At 58.2% G+C, this 12,921-nt stretch overlaps 1 protein-coding gene across 2 annotated transcripts in view; it reads left to right on the forward strand.

The window, feature by feature from the left end:
* Positions 1-12,921, forward strand: part of PDE9A (phosphodiesterase 9A) — a 90,034-nt gene that overhangs the window by 9,014 nt on the left and 68,099 nt on the right. The gene's annotated exons all lie outside the window — the stretch shown is intronic.

Genomic DNA, 12,921 nt, shown 5'->3' on the forward strand with positions numbered 1-12,921 from the left:
CACCCTGTCCTGCAATCGGCACCACCAAAGGGACGGTCGGGGTAACGGGCATGGTGTCCAGATGGAGTCTGGTCACCCTGGAGGCCAGTCGCCCACTGGGCCGATTTGTTTTGTAAGCAGAACGGTTAACGGAGCCCTGGAGCCCGGTGATTCAGGCTCTCTATCCTCCCAGCTTCTGCCTTCCGGGTGTTTTTTTTTTTAAACTTTTATAGTCTTACAAATGCCAGAGAGAGAGGCAGCACCCAGTACCGCTGACATTATCCTCTAGAATCTTCAATAACGTTGGATTTACATTCGCAAGAGCGGCTAACCCCCGGGTGCTTATGGAAAGGCTGGCTGTCCACCGAAGCCGCTGGGTGCTGGGCGTGGCTGGGGAGCTGAGCCATTTCCAAAGTGCTGGGGGGAGGCCCCCAAAATGATGTCTTTGCCCAGAGTTGCGTTATATAAACTTCACACAGAGAACAGTGAAGATGTGAGCAGTGCTTCAAGTTTCATACATCCCCTCAGATCTCTAGAAGCTTCTGAAGCCTGAGACATCACTGCGGAGAACAGAAAACCCGGAGCTCAGAACAGACACCAGAAGGGCTGGGAAACAGGACTCCAGAGATGGCTGTGGCCTGTGGAGCCCTTAGGACTTTAGACTCCGCCCTCGAGCCACCAGGGTGCAGAGCTGTGGTCCCATCCCAGCGTGAATTTGATCCCATTTTGTGGGTGTTGTTTGGAAGGCTGAGCCCTAAGCAGCAGAGGAGGGAGATGGCCTCTGTGCCCCCCCCACCTGGCAAAGCTAGCCCAGAAAATTCCAAGGAGCCGGGGTCCAGAGAGGAGCTTCCCCTAGCAGAGGAGTGAGTAGGGAAGTGTAGGAGCAGTGAATTCCCCGCCCCCGCAAATATTTCTGGAAGCGGTGTCGGGTGGCCCGGGGCTGAGCAGGTGAAGGAGGTGGGCATCAGCCTCGGGGCGCTGCGTGGACACGTGGGCAGGTAGTATGAAGGTCGGCGGGAGGTAGGGGGAGGCGCTGAGAAGCGACAGGTGGGTGGGGAGAGGGCTTTCTTGGAGTCAGAATCAGACCTGTCCCCCAGGTGCTGCCTGTGTTAGAGCCCTAATCAGTGTCGCCAGTGCTAACGCCGTGGCCCTGAACGAGCCTGGAGGGCTGTGGCTGGGCGCGCCGGCTCCCACGGGCTCCTGTCCTGAAGGTGTAGACGCGTCACAGGCCACCCCACACCCTGCGCCCCACCTCTTGCCCGGAGCACCCTGTTTCTTCCAGCTAGCTTCCTGGCCTGCAGCTTCCCCCCCCAGGGCTTCCCCTGAAGCCCGGGGCCTCCCCAGGGATGGGGACCCTGGGTCTCCTGGGTGTTGGTGCGGGAGCAGCCGAGGCCGCAGGCTGGATGCAGAGCCCCTGACCCCCCGGTGTGGGTTTCTGATTCGGCCTCAGCCCCTGCAGTGAGCCCTCTGTGCGTCCTCCAGAGGGATCCAGGAGCAGGCAGCTTGAGAGGACGCCCTGGAGCGAGGCGGGTCCAGGCAGCAAACGGACCCCTCCTAAGGGCCAGGCTCGCCTTCTGGAAGAAGGAGTCGGGGAGCTGGCGGCTTTCACGCAGCTGCTGGGAGCCCCAGGCATCAAATTAACGGTGAGCCGCGTGCGGGCCTTCGGAGACACGGCCCCCGGCTGAGGTTCCATCGCGGTGACAGGCCACCCCAGAGTCCCATGGCGTTGAGCAGAAACCCTGACCTTTGCAGGGACGTGTGGCAGCCACCCAGGAGGCACGGGGCGTTTCAGCCTGGCGGGTGGAGGCCAGCCTCTGAAGGACAAGAAGCAGGGCCGGGGGGCCACTCCGGCCACCTCGGCGGCAGGCACGCAGCCCGCTGGGACCAGCGCGAGGCCCCTGCCGCCCACACCCAGAGACACTTGTTTTCTGGCAGGAAAACCATCCTCGACTTTTCTAACGAAATCTCAAGGTCATGAAAAGGAAAGGGAAAAGAGGAGACCCCGGACGCAGGAAGGAGGGACTCCTCCCCCGTGCAGATGAGGGCTTCTGGATCCCTCCGCTCCGGGTGGCCACCCAGCTGCCCACTTTCTCCCGCGTCTCCGATTTCCACGCCCTTGGCCTCGGCTCACCAGGGTGGCTGGGTGAGGGCGTCTGGCCCCGCCTGCCCGCGCTGTGCCCTCCCTGTGCCGCTGCCCGCGTCGTCCTCAGCTCGTGACTGATGCCGGATGAGCTGTCCCCATCCTAACCTCCAGTCCTTCTGGGAGTATTACAGTTATTTCAAAGAGGATTTAAAGTTATATTTGGAGGAGCGTCATGAAAAAAAACTTTGAATAAAAACATGCCCTTGCCTCCGTTTGCCTGCCTTCCGCGCTGGCAACAGAGTGGCCTTGTGGAGGGAGCGGTGTGGCGCAGGACGGTCCCCGTGGCGTCACTAGCGGGAGGGAGCGGGGTTTGCCCGAGGCCGGGCCCCCGGAAGGTGGACGGGAGGACGGAAAAATGTGACCCGCTTCTCCGGGTCGTCCTGGGCTGTCTCTGCTCACGGAAGCTGTGGGTTCCAGGTTCCATGCGAGTTCGGGCCATCGTGTGTCTCGAGACGGCCAGAGGTGGTGAGTGATTTCCGGGGTCCCGTGAAAATACTTGGATAAGGAGAGAATGAAGGTGCGCGGATTCCTCTCGAGAGAAGTCGCGGTCCCCTGTGTGATGCCCGGGAAGGAGGCTGGAGCAGGAAGGGGCATGAGCCTTCCGCCTGGACGGGTTCTCCTCAAAGGGCTGCAGGACCTGGATCCCCAGGGTTGCACCCCGCTCCTGACCTCAGAGCCAACGCCTGCCATTCGGCCAAGGCCTCTGGGACACCGTGCAGGACCCGCTTCCCGCGAACAGCCCCTCCGCCCGCGCACTTCTGCCTCCCCCCCCCCCCCCGCCCCGATTTCGTTCCTGCTGGGACAGACAATGGAAGTGATGCCGCTCGCTTTCCAAGGTGCCGGAGCTCGGGTCTCCCTGGGGAGGGTTTTCCTGACTCTCAGGCTAGGTCTGGTTGCCACGGGGCTTCCCCACGTCTTTTCACCCTGCCCCGCCACCCCCTCACCCCTCCTGGATGCGGCTGCGGGCTGCAGGCTGGGGGTCTCCCGTGGGTGGCCCTCCTCACGGCCCCTCCCCCCAGGCACGAAGGAGCCCGGTCGTCCCCCAGGATGGTCTCGCTGGCCACACTCAGCCTCCTGATACAGCCGAGCCCAACAGAGCCCTGGGGGACAAGGGTGCAGGTCGGGCAGGAGAGCCAGGCGGGGGCCCGGTGAGGGGACACGGGACGGTCGGGCACCCTTGAATGGGACCCGAGAAGTAAAGCAATTGTCCACCAGAGAGACACCTTCAGAAATGTCCCCACACAGAACAGTCCTTGGAAGGGGACTCCACCCCCACACATTTCTTACCCGTTCGGCTGTCTGCTCTTGGCATTTTCCGTCCCCTGTGGTCCATTATTTATCACGGCGGAGACTGGCCTCAGACACCAGAAGTAGAAAACGAAACAGAGCAAGCCGGAGAGTGACACGAGGGGTGAATGGATCGGCCATGACAAATGGGTTCGGCGCGGAGGGGGCCGTGGGCCCTCGCAGACACAGGCGCAGGGAGAGGGGCCCTGAAATCCTGCTGAGCCCAGGCCCGGAGCCCGAGCTGGAGGGCTGTTTAGACGGTCTGGGCGGCCGTGTCCTGCTGATGAACATTGCCAACCAGGACAGGAGTTCCCATGGATCCCCAGGCTGCTCTTGTCCGCCCTCCCTGCCCAGGCCCACATCGGCCCCTCCAGGAGGGGAGGGGCGGGGGGACAAGGTGATGGGTCCCCTCTCTGGAATCCGTCCCCCCCCCCCGGCCCCTCCTGGGGTTTGCCCCCAGTCATATCCGCACTCCGTGCCTCACACAGCCTCAAGGATTTCTATTCTTTGCAAAGAGAGTCCGGTCTTAGAACGGAGGCCAAGGACACAACGGCTCCTGGGACGACACCAGCGCATTCCCACTGTCAGCATCACTGAAAACAGCACCAATTTATTCTCTCGCGGTTCTGGAGGCCAGAGTCCAGGATCAGCACCACGGGACCTCCATCAAGGTGCTGGCAGAGCTCCCCTCCCCCCTCCCCGCCCCCGGAGGCTCTAGAGGGAAGCATCCTTTGCTGCTTCCTACTTCGGGGGGCTGTCAGCACACTTTGGCTTGTGGCCACACACTCCAGCACCTTCCGAACTCTCTGTCTTCACATCACTCCTCCTCCTGTGTCACCTCTCCCTCTCTGCGGCCTCGCCATTCGGGGGATTCCCGTACGGCCCATCCAGAGAATCCGGGCTAATCTCTTCCCAGGATCCTCAATCTTACCGCGTCTGCTGAGGCTTTGCCTCGGAGGGTGGAGAAGGACGCCACAGGGCTCTTAGCCGCCCAGTTGTACGTGTTTCCGGCCTCGGATTAAACCACAGGCCCTTGTCTCCAAGGCTCCTCACATAACGGCTGTTCCCCAAAGCCGGCGGGATCATCGGTCTGGAGGGCGGATGGGGCGCAGTGGGGCGGTCGCGCCTTCCCTGCACCTGCGGCCCGGTGCATCGTGCTCCTTGTGGCCTCCCGTCCCTCAAGGCCGGCCCTCCTTCACAGATGGGTCACATCTGCCTTTATTTGTGCGTGTGATGACGTCACTGCCTCCCCTGCCTGCCGGCTGCCCGCACACTCCAAGCAGGGTCCTACATTTCTGTCTACTCTACTCCCACACCAAATTTTGCTGTTCATTTTGACGGAGTTAACTCATGCCGTGCTGAGCAAACGTGCCTCCAGACCCGTTCACTTAACAGACGAGAGGGCCCCCCCGTGCGTGCACGGGAGCCGAGAGGAGATGCCTGGTGGGCCGTTGGCCGTGCGCCCGCCCCCCAGCCCCCTCCGCCACCGTGCCCCCGCTTGCTTATCCAGCAGCCCTGGGATCAGCAGACTGCAGTTTGCATCTGGCACAGACACGCGTGTAGCTGTAGGATCCTGACCCTCGGATTCCACACCTGTGCCACGGGGATAGTCCCTGCCCAGCACACATCCGTCTCGCGCCCACAGCGTAGCAGGGATTTGCAAGTCTTTTACACGGGCGACCAGTGTCTCGACTTCCCTGTGTTGCAGAGGAGGACAGCGTGCCCACCAACCCCAGGGCGCGTCAGAGGCAGAGCTGGGGCTGAACCAGGAAGGCTGGCTTCAGGTTCCTCGCGCCACAGCACAGACCTCAGGGAAAGGTCTACCCATGGGGTGCGAGGGTCACTCCAGCCCTCGGGCTCGGTGCGGCGACCACCCCGTGGGGGCCTCCCGGCACCTCGAGGCAGGTGGAGCTGTATTACCCCCACTGTGAGGATGAGAGGGCCCTGCAGGGGCAGGGAGGGTGGCATTTGGGGGATTCCCCTTGTGTTTGCTCCCAGCTAGCCCTCCCACGATTCCGGGAGACTTTGTGCCGCGTCCGAGGGCGGTCATCAGTAGTTCCGGTGTCCTTGGTCACCCTGGGCCGTCGCGTCCTCACCCCTCCCCGCCGACCATCGCCCCTCTGCCGGACACTCACGCACGCCCTTCCCCTCCATCGCCGCTCCCTCGCTGTGTGACTCTGGAAAAGTTCCTGACGCTCTCTGAGACTTCCTATCTACAAAACGGGAAGAAGGATGCCCACCCTCAAGCGTACTTTAAGGATCAAAGGTCATGAGCGTTCTTCACCCAGTCGCGCAGGGAAAGGAAAGGGGACCGTGTCTCACACACTCACACACGTGTTTGTTTTCAGTTCGGGATCCAAAGCTGGCCCACACATTGTATTTGTTTGCGGTCTCCCTAAGCCTCTTCCTATCCGCGTGTTTCGTGCCCTTTGCGTTCCTTGCCATTTATTTGGAGATGAACGCTTGCTACTTCTGATCCTTAAAGACACAGACACGGATACAGGCCCGGATACAGACCCAGATATAGAAATACAGATGCACCTGTAGCTATGACGCCCCGAAGGATGATGAGGCAGACTGTTGTTAGTTTTGCTTCCATGTGAATATCGCCCCGTGGCTGTCTTGAACCGTAAGAAAGGATCCCGTAGGTTAGGGATCCACACTGACGTGCATACAGATGAAGCCAAATGTCTACACTGGGTTTTCCGTCACCCCGCGGGGGAGATGTCGGGGTGCAGATGACTCGGGCTGGGCCTGTGCTGGTGGCCGTGGGGGTCAGGGGCCGCGGTGGGGCCCCGCTGTCGTGCACGCTCGAGCGTTTCCAGAGCACAAAACTTCTCTTCTGTAGAGGAATGGATGTAATGAGTCTGACACATACTTATAAATGGTAGTTTCTGCTGTTACTTTATATTCTCTTCAAACGCAGTGACCAGAAAAATACCTCCTAACTTGGAAAGGGAAACGAGGCCTGATAGAGAGTTTATTTTAGCGGATTGCCTGACAGTTAACTGTAATCCACTCTGTGGCACCATCCTTACGGGTCCGAAAACAAGGGCCAAAACAGTGAATATTGTGCTCACGTTCGCGTGACTGTAAAATTTGTAATTAGAGGTGAATTGCAGACAGATTGCAGACAGAGATAGATGGAGAGAGAGGTAGACGGCCCACACGCTTCCTCGGCGACACGTGTTTATTTCTTGAGTATTTAAAAACATAAAATGTGGGATTGTGGTCTTGGTCTCTTTTTAGCCTGTTCTCTATATTAAACACTTGTAATTCTTGGGCACTGAAAAGCCGGTGGAAATTCGTCTTTTAATTCCCTCAAAGGTAGAAAAGTTGTGAGTCCAGGGATGGGCCGTGATTTGGCCGCTTTATGGGCTGTGCGGGTCGAGCTCTAACTCCTGGAGCTGGGGCATGAGATCCGGGAGGCAGACTGAAATACCCTGGTTTGCTTTGAAGGCAGACAAAGCCTTATAAAAGCTTCTAGAAGCGGATGTAAACCTGAGTAGGTTCTAGGAACTACAGAAAATAAGTCACAGTTTGATAGACGAAAGATAAGGAATTTGAATTGGTTTCTTTTCCTCTGGGAGAGGAGCCTAAGTCAATAATGCCACCAGAAGTACCGATAATTGAAAACAAGGCAAACGGAGGACGTATACGCCATTATGGGCAAGTGACAGTGGCAGAGGCCAAGAGACCACTCCTGCTTCCCGTGCAGGCCGCCCCTAGAGGTCTCCGTTCAGGAACAGCACGCGGCACTGGGTTCAGAGCCAGGCGGGCCCAAGTTTGCATTTGGGACCACGCTGGCCAGGCCAGCTTCTTCTGTGTCTGTGGCTCGGAGCCCTCATCTGTGACAGGGCTGATGATGATGTCCCAGGGTCACTGGGCTCAGATTCTGGCTCAAGAATAGTCGTGATCCTGTCAGGTCGTGGTGACGGCGGTGGCGGCGAAGATGTGATGACAGAGGTCAAGGTGGAGGTGATGGCGCAGGTGACAGCCGCGGTGGCGATGGTGGCTCTGGCATCATCAGGGGTGTGACACGAGCCAGCGGATGCAAATTTCAGCCCCAGCTCGTTTGCACAGGCCAACGCTTGGGCGCCAGCGCTCCCGGATCTGATGGGCAGATCCTGTGCCCCGTGGGAGGCAAAGGACCGCCCACAATTCTGCCCTCGGGGACGTCATCTTCCGAAGACTTTCTTCCATGTTTAACGAAGACAAAACGAACCCGGACCAGGGTGAGGTCACGCTGATCCCTGAGCCCAGCAAAGTTTTCTCAACTCCTGCTTGGTGATTCGGCGAACTAATCCATACACGTCTGCGCCGATCTGACCCCATTCTCATTGTGCTTTGGATGTAGTTGAATGTGGTTAATGAGCAGTACAATTATACCAGAGCGATGGAACCTGCTCTGTGACAGCTTTCCCAAGATAACACGTCCTTTCGTGCCACACTCTGCTGAAACAGCCAGGAACGCCGACACGTCGAGGTCGAAGCTGTGTGCCCTTGCTGCCTCTTGCTTGTGAAAATGGCCTTTCACAAGGGGTCAAGGAGGAGCCTCCCCAGCCCCCGGCCCAGGGAAGGGTTTCAAAGGGCCCCTCCTGTAACCACAGCGGCCACATAACTCAGCACTTAGTGCACACCAAGCTCTCTGTGTGTCATGATGAACCTTCCTGACATCCCAGAGGCACAGGAAAGCTACTTTCCTCACTCTGCGGGAGAGTCAGAGCCTCAGAGCGGTGAAGAAATCTGCCCTGGGTTGAGCCGGTAAGAGGAGAGGCTGGAAGTGAACTCACGTCTGTGGCTCCTCCCTGCTCACCCCTCCGCCCTGCATGTGCCTGGAGCAGTGCACAACACCAGCGTCCAGCCAGGGGTAATCCAAGGGATGTGAGACAGCTAAAATGGCCCACGCTCCAGGCAAACCAGGACCTGCCGGTTCAGACCAAGCCAGCTGAGATCAGCCGCTCACCCAGCTGACTTACTCGTGGCCAGACCCACTTACCCTGCCCTGATGGCCAAAGAGTTAGTGCTGTGATTTGCACAGTGCTAGCAACCCATCTGGTCCCCCACACACACACACAAAATTTTACACGCAATCCTAATATGTGAACCTTATATAAAGTTAAGTGACGTGTTAGTACCCATTTGTCCTGTAAGTTCACATCTATAGCACGCAGTAAAGAATGAATGGGAACAGAAGGGGTCCCTGCGTGAGCACTGGGGTTAGAATCGGGAGCTCGGGGCAGCATCCACTGGCTAACGGCCTCAGCGTCAGTTAACGTCACTGGCCCCAGATTTACTGGCCCCCAAGACACTCCCTGAGGAGCGCACCCTGGCCCACACTGTCCTGCGGACGTGAGCAGGGCTGCGTGGCCCCGTGACTCAGGGGCCAGGACGCGGCCTCGTGGGGGCCAACCCAGCGGACCTGACCCCAAAGATAATGTGTCCCCCCCCTCAGATCGTTGATACTTAGGTTATTACAGCCGAGGGTTTGCTTTGTAATTACATCTAAAGGAGTTTGAGGCGACCTACTGGAAGGAAGGAAATCTGAATCAGGGGTTGCCAAGACCCCGTCCTGCGCCCCCGTGCCCCAGGGCGGCTCTGGTCAACCAGAATGCGCCCTTCGGAAGTCAGCCGCTTCCCCGCCTGAGCCGGTCTTGGCCCATCTGCTGGTCTGGACTCTGCAGGGCCCCTGAGCCTGCTCATTGGAGCTTCCTCAGCAGGAGGCCCTGGGCCTCCACACCCTTCCTGGCCCCTGGTCAGCAGGGCCCTGAAGATGCATGGGTCTGAGGGGCGTTCCAGTAAGGTCTGGAGCCTAGGAATTCTTTAACAGGGAGTCCCAGCCCGTGGGGGAGCACCTGGCTGCGTCTCCAGCACTCAGAGCACCTGCTGGGGACGGGAGCACCCTCCGGCCTCCCCCTTCCGTTTCCCCAGCTCGGGTTCCCTCCGGGTCCCAGTTTTCTTTCTCACCTCATTCTGCCCCAGGAGACACCTGGCCTCGTTCTCTGCCCTGGATTCTTGCTCTGCCCTCCCCCCAACGCCTTCTCTGGGTCCCCCCACCCCCCGCCGGCTCTGCACCCTTCCCCCCATGTTCCCCTGGTGCCTCCCTCTCACGCTGGTTCCCACACTCCTTGCTGAGCGCTATTTAAATTCTGGGTTTTGTCCTCTGGTTAATTTCCTCATCTGCTTGGCGTAATGCCAAAGAATATTCTTTCCGAATAAAAAATGGTAAAGGCCGTTATTTGTCTCCTAAGAATTCTATGTAAATGCAGTACAGCACGTGCTCGGGGGGGGGGGGGGGGGGGGATGTTCATAAAGTACTTCTGTTATCGGTTACTAACCTCAGCTTCCAGATCTAGATAACTCTTGCTTGTGAAAGCCCTGCAGAGTCACTGTAGAATATTTGGAAAACGCAGAGCATATAAAAAGAAAAGAACCCATCGTGCCACCAGACGTTTCGGGACCTCTCCCGAGGCTGTGTTCTCGTGTGTGTGTGCGTGTGTGGCTCTCTTTTGTTTACATAATTCTTTACCCTGATCGTTTCACTCAGCATTACGTCAGCCGCACTTTCCGATAGAACGTGAAGTCGTCTTCAGAAACGTGATTTTAGTGCCAACATAATGTTCCGTCCTGGAGACTAGCTCAAATGGAGTCATTTCGTCGTTTATGTGCTATTTCTCCTAATCCCATTTCTCTGCGATAAATAACAGGAGAGGAGCCTCCCTGGCCGTGGCCCTTTGCTTGCAAAGCGGCCGCGCAGGTCAGGGGTTTGGCTCGCCGTAGGCGTGAGCTCACTCGTGAAAAGGGCCCGAACGGTGTTAGAAGGGCACTTTATAAATGCTCTTATTATTACGTTCGCTGTTATTGTTTCCCTAAGAGCGGTTCCTGGAAACGGCTTTCTGGGTCAGGGGGCACGCGTTTGCCAAACCACTTTCCGCCAGGGCCGTGTGGGTGCACATTCCGGACAGGGCGCCCCCTTGCGACCCCCGGCCAGAGCTACCGCACAAAACCTCTTGATAGGTAGACACACAGTTGTAGCAGAGAACACAGAGAGGGGCACCTGGGTGGCTCAGCCCTTGGAGCATCTGACCCTTGGCTTTGGCTCAGGTCATGATCTCACGGTTCGTGGGTTCGAGCCCCGCACCGGGCTCTGTGCTGACGGTGCGGTGCCTGCTCGAGATTCTCTCTCTCCCTCTCTCTCTCTCTGCCCCTCCCCTGCTCCCTCTCTCTCTCTCTTTCTCAAAATAAAGAAATAAACTTAAAAAAAAAACAGAGGGAAACCCAGTTTCCCTCGTGGCAACTTCTTGCAAAATTATAGGAGTGTCACAACCAGGACGTGGACGCTGAGTTGACCCAACACCTCACTCAGATTTCGCCCGCTTTATCGTGCTTGTTCGCATGTGTGTATTGAGTTGTATATGTGTTTGTCAAACGTACAGATTCTCATTGCCACCCCCTCGATCACCCCTTTTGAGACCCCACCCCCCCATCCTCCCCTCTCCTGCCTCCACCCACCCAGTCCCCAACTCCTGGCTGACGCTAATCTGTTCTCCGTGTCTAAAGTTTTGTCATCTCCGGGATGTCATCTGAATGGAATCACATGGTATGGAACCTTCGGGGATTGGCTTTTACTCACTTGGCACGAATCCCTCCGGATTCATCCGGTTGTTGTGCGGACCGATAATTTGTTTCTGTTTCTTGCTAAGCGGTGTTCCGTGGTGTGGACGGACCCCAGCATGCTGGCGTTCACCTGTTGAAGGGCGCGTTCGTCGCTTCCAGATTTTGGCCATCTACCACTGTTTCACCATTGTCAATTTGGTTATTTCCTCCTATTTTCTTGGAGGCCGATATGGCTATTTTTAGAAGTCCGTACCGTTGTTTTGGTGGAGTACAGATTTCTCATGTCAGCGGGACATTTATAATTAACGAACATCATCATCAATTACAAGAGTAAATACAAGTTAACACTGAGATTTAAAATGCCCCAGGGGGCTGAGATCAACAGCCAGTGTGAACAGAGCGAGGAGGAGGGGGGGGGGAGGGGGGGCCAGAAGCGAGCGTCCCGGAAGCATCCATCCAGTTCTGATTAACCAGAGGAGGCCACACGGAACATTCCCTGTGTGGAGAAGCAGAGCTCACCCGTTGCTCCGCGGGAAGGGGGACTTGGTGGAAGAGGAAAGCGTCTTCCCCCCCTATGCTGGGACCCCAGCAATGTGGTGTCCGTGGCTCAGTATCCTCAGCGGAAGCCCATAAAATCCCTTGGGGGGCAACACTGCAAGAGAATCGTAATGAGGACAATTTTGCCTGCAATTCGTTACCCCCAGGTTCTAAGCAGCTCTGTGAAAACTGTTGCTAAGGCAATTGAGTAAAAAATTTCACAGGCGCCATACACGGGAACAGCAAGACAATGAACGTGATTGCATGTTTTACAACAGCCAACCCCGAAAGCACGACATATCTGACACCGAGAGTTTTTTGATGGTTTTCAGGGGTTCCGGGGACGTTTTCCGTGACTTTGAAAGGCGACTAACTGGTTTGCCAGCTTCGTGAGGCTGCCCGCGCCCCGATCGGGATGGTGGCCGGCCTCTCGGAGGAGGTCCCCGGGGACGCTCAGCTCCCTCGGGAGGCCACCCCCGCCACCCCCACCCTGCCCGGTCCCTAGTCCCCTCCCGACATCCGCAGATTGAACTTTTCTTCTGCGATAGTGGCGGTCGCCGTCTTTCCCAGGCTGCAAAACTCAGCCCAAACCCACGCAGCCACTTGGTTATCCTACTTGTCCGGATGGGGAGCATTTCGTAATGCAAAACCACAGATATCTGCGCAGGAAACCCAGCTTCTAGTGGTCACTGACTTCGTGCCAGTCCACCCGAGAATGTGACAAGCCCAGCAAGAGTCGTTCTCAGTAGCTGCGGGGACGCGCCTCGGCCGGGCCCCCGCCTCCCCGAGCGGGTGTGGGAGACCCGGAAGGACAGGGTGCGGGAGATCTGGAAGGACAGGGTGCAGGGCCTGGGGGACGCTGGGGTGCGGGACACCCGGAAGGGCGCGGTGTGGGGCCTGGGGGGGCCCCCCCAGGCCTGAGCCCTCGGCGGCCCTCCTACTCCTGCCCGAGCGCCCGACGGCTCCCAAGAGGGGGTCACTTCCTCGGAGACGGTGCCAGCCACGGCTGGCAGAGCAAGGCCCGCGGGCAGGAAGCCACAAGTCACGTGTGTGAAGGCCACGAAGACGCCGTCAGCCCGCTTCTGCGCACCTGCCCCCTCCGGAGCACAAGCGCCCACCCGCCCTGCGGCCCTCCCGGGGCAGCCGGGCTGGTTCTGGGCACCGGGACCGCGGGGCCCAGCCCGGGGCTGTGCACCCCCCCACGCTTTGTGAAGGAGAGCGGATGGTGGACATTAAGACCAGCTTTCCTCAAACATTGCTTTGTCTGTGAATCGCACGTGAATTTGTCATGAGGCATGATACATCCTCCCCCCCCCCCAACCCCCCCCCCCCCGCCACGGGCATCTGGCATTTCCTGA

The sequence above is a fragment of the Puma concolor genome, chromosome C2, assembly GCF_028749965.1.
Source record: "Puma concolor isolate L17-30 chromosome C2, mPumCon1.1.hap2, whole genome shotgun sequence".
Taxonomy (NCBI): Eukaryota; Metazoa; Chordata; class Mammalia; order Carnivora; family Felidae; genus Puma; species Puma concolor.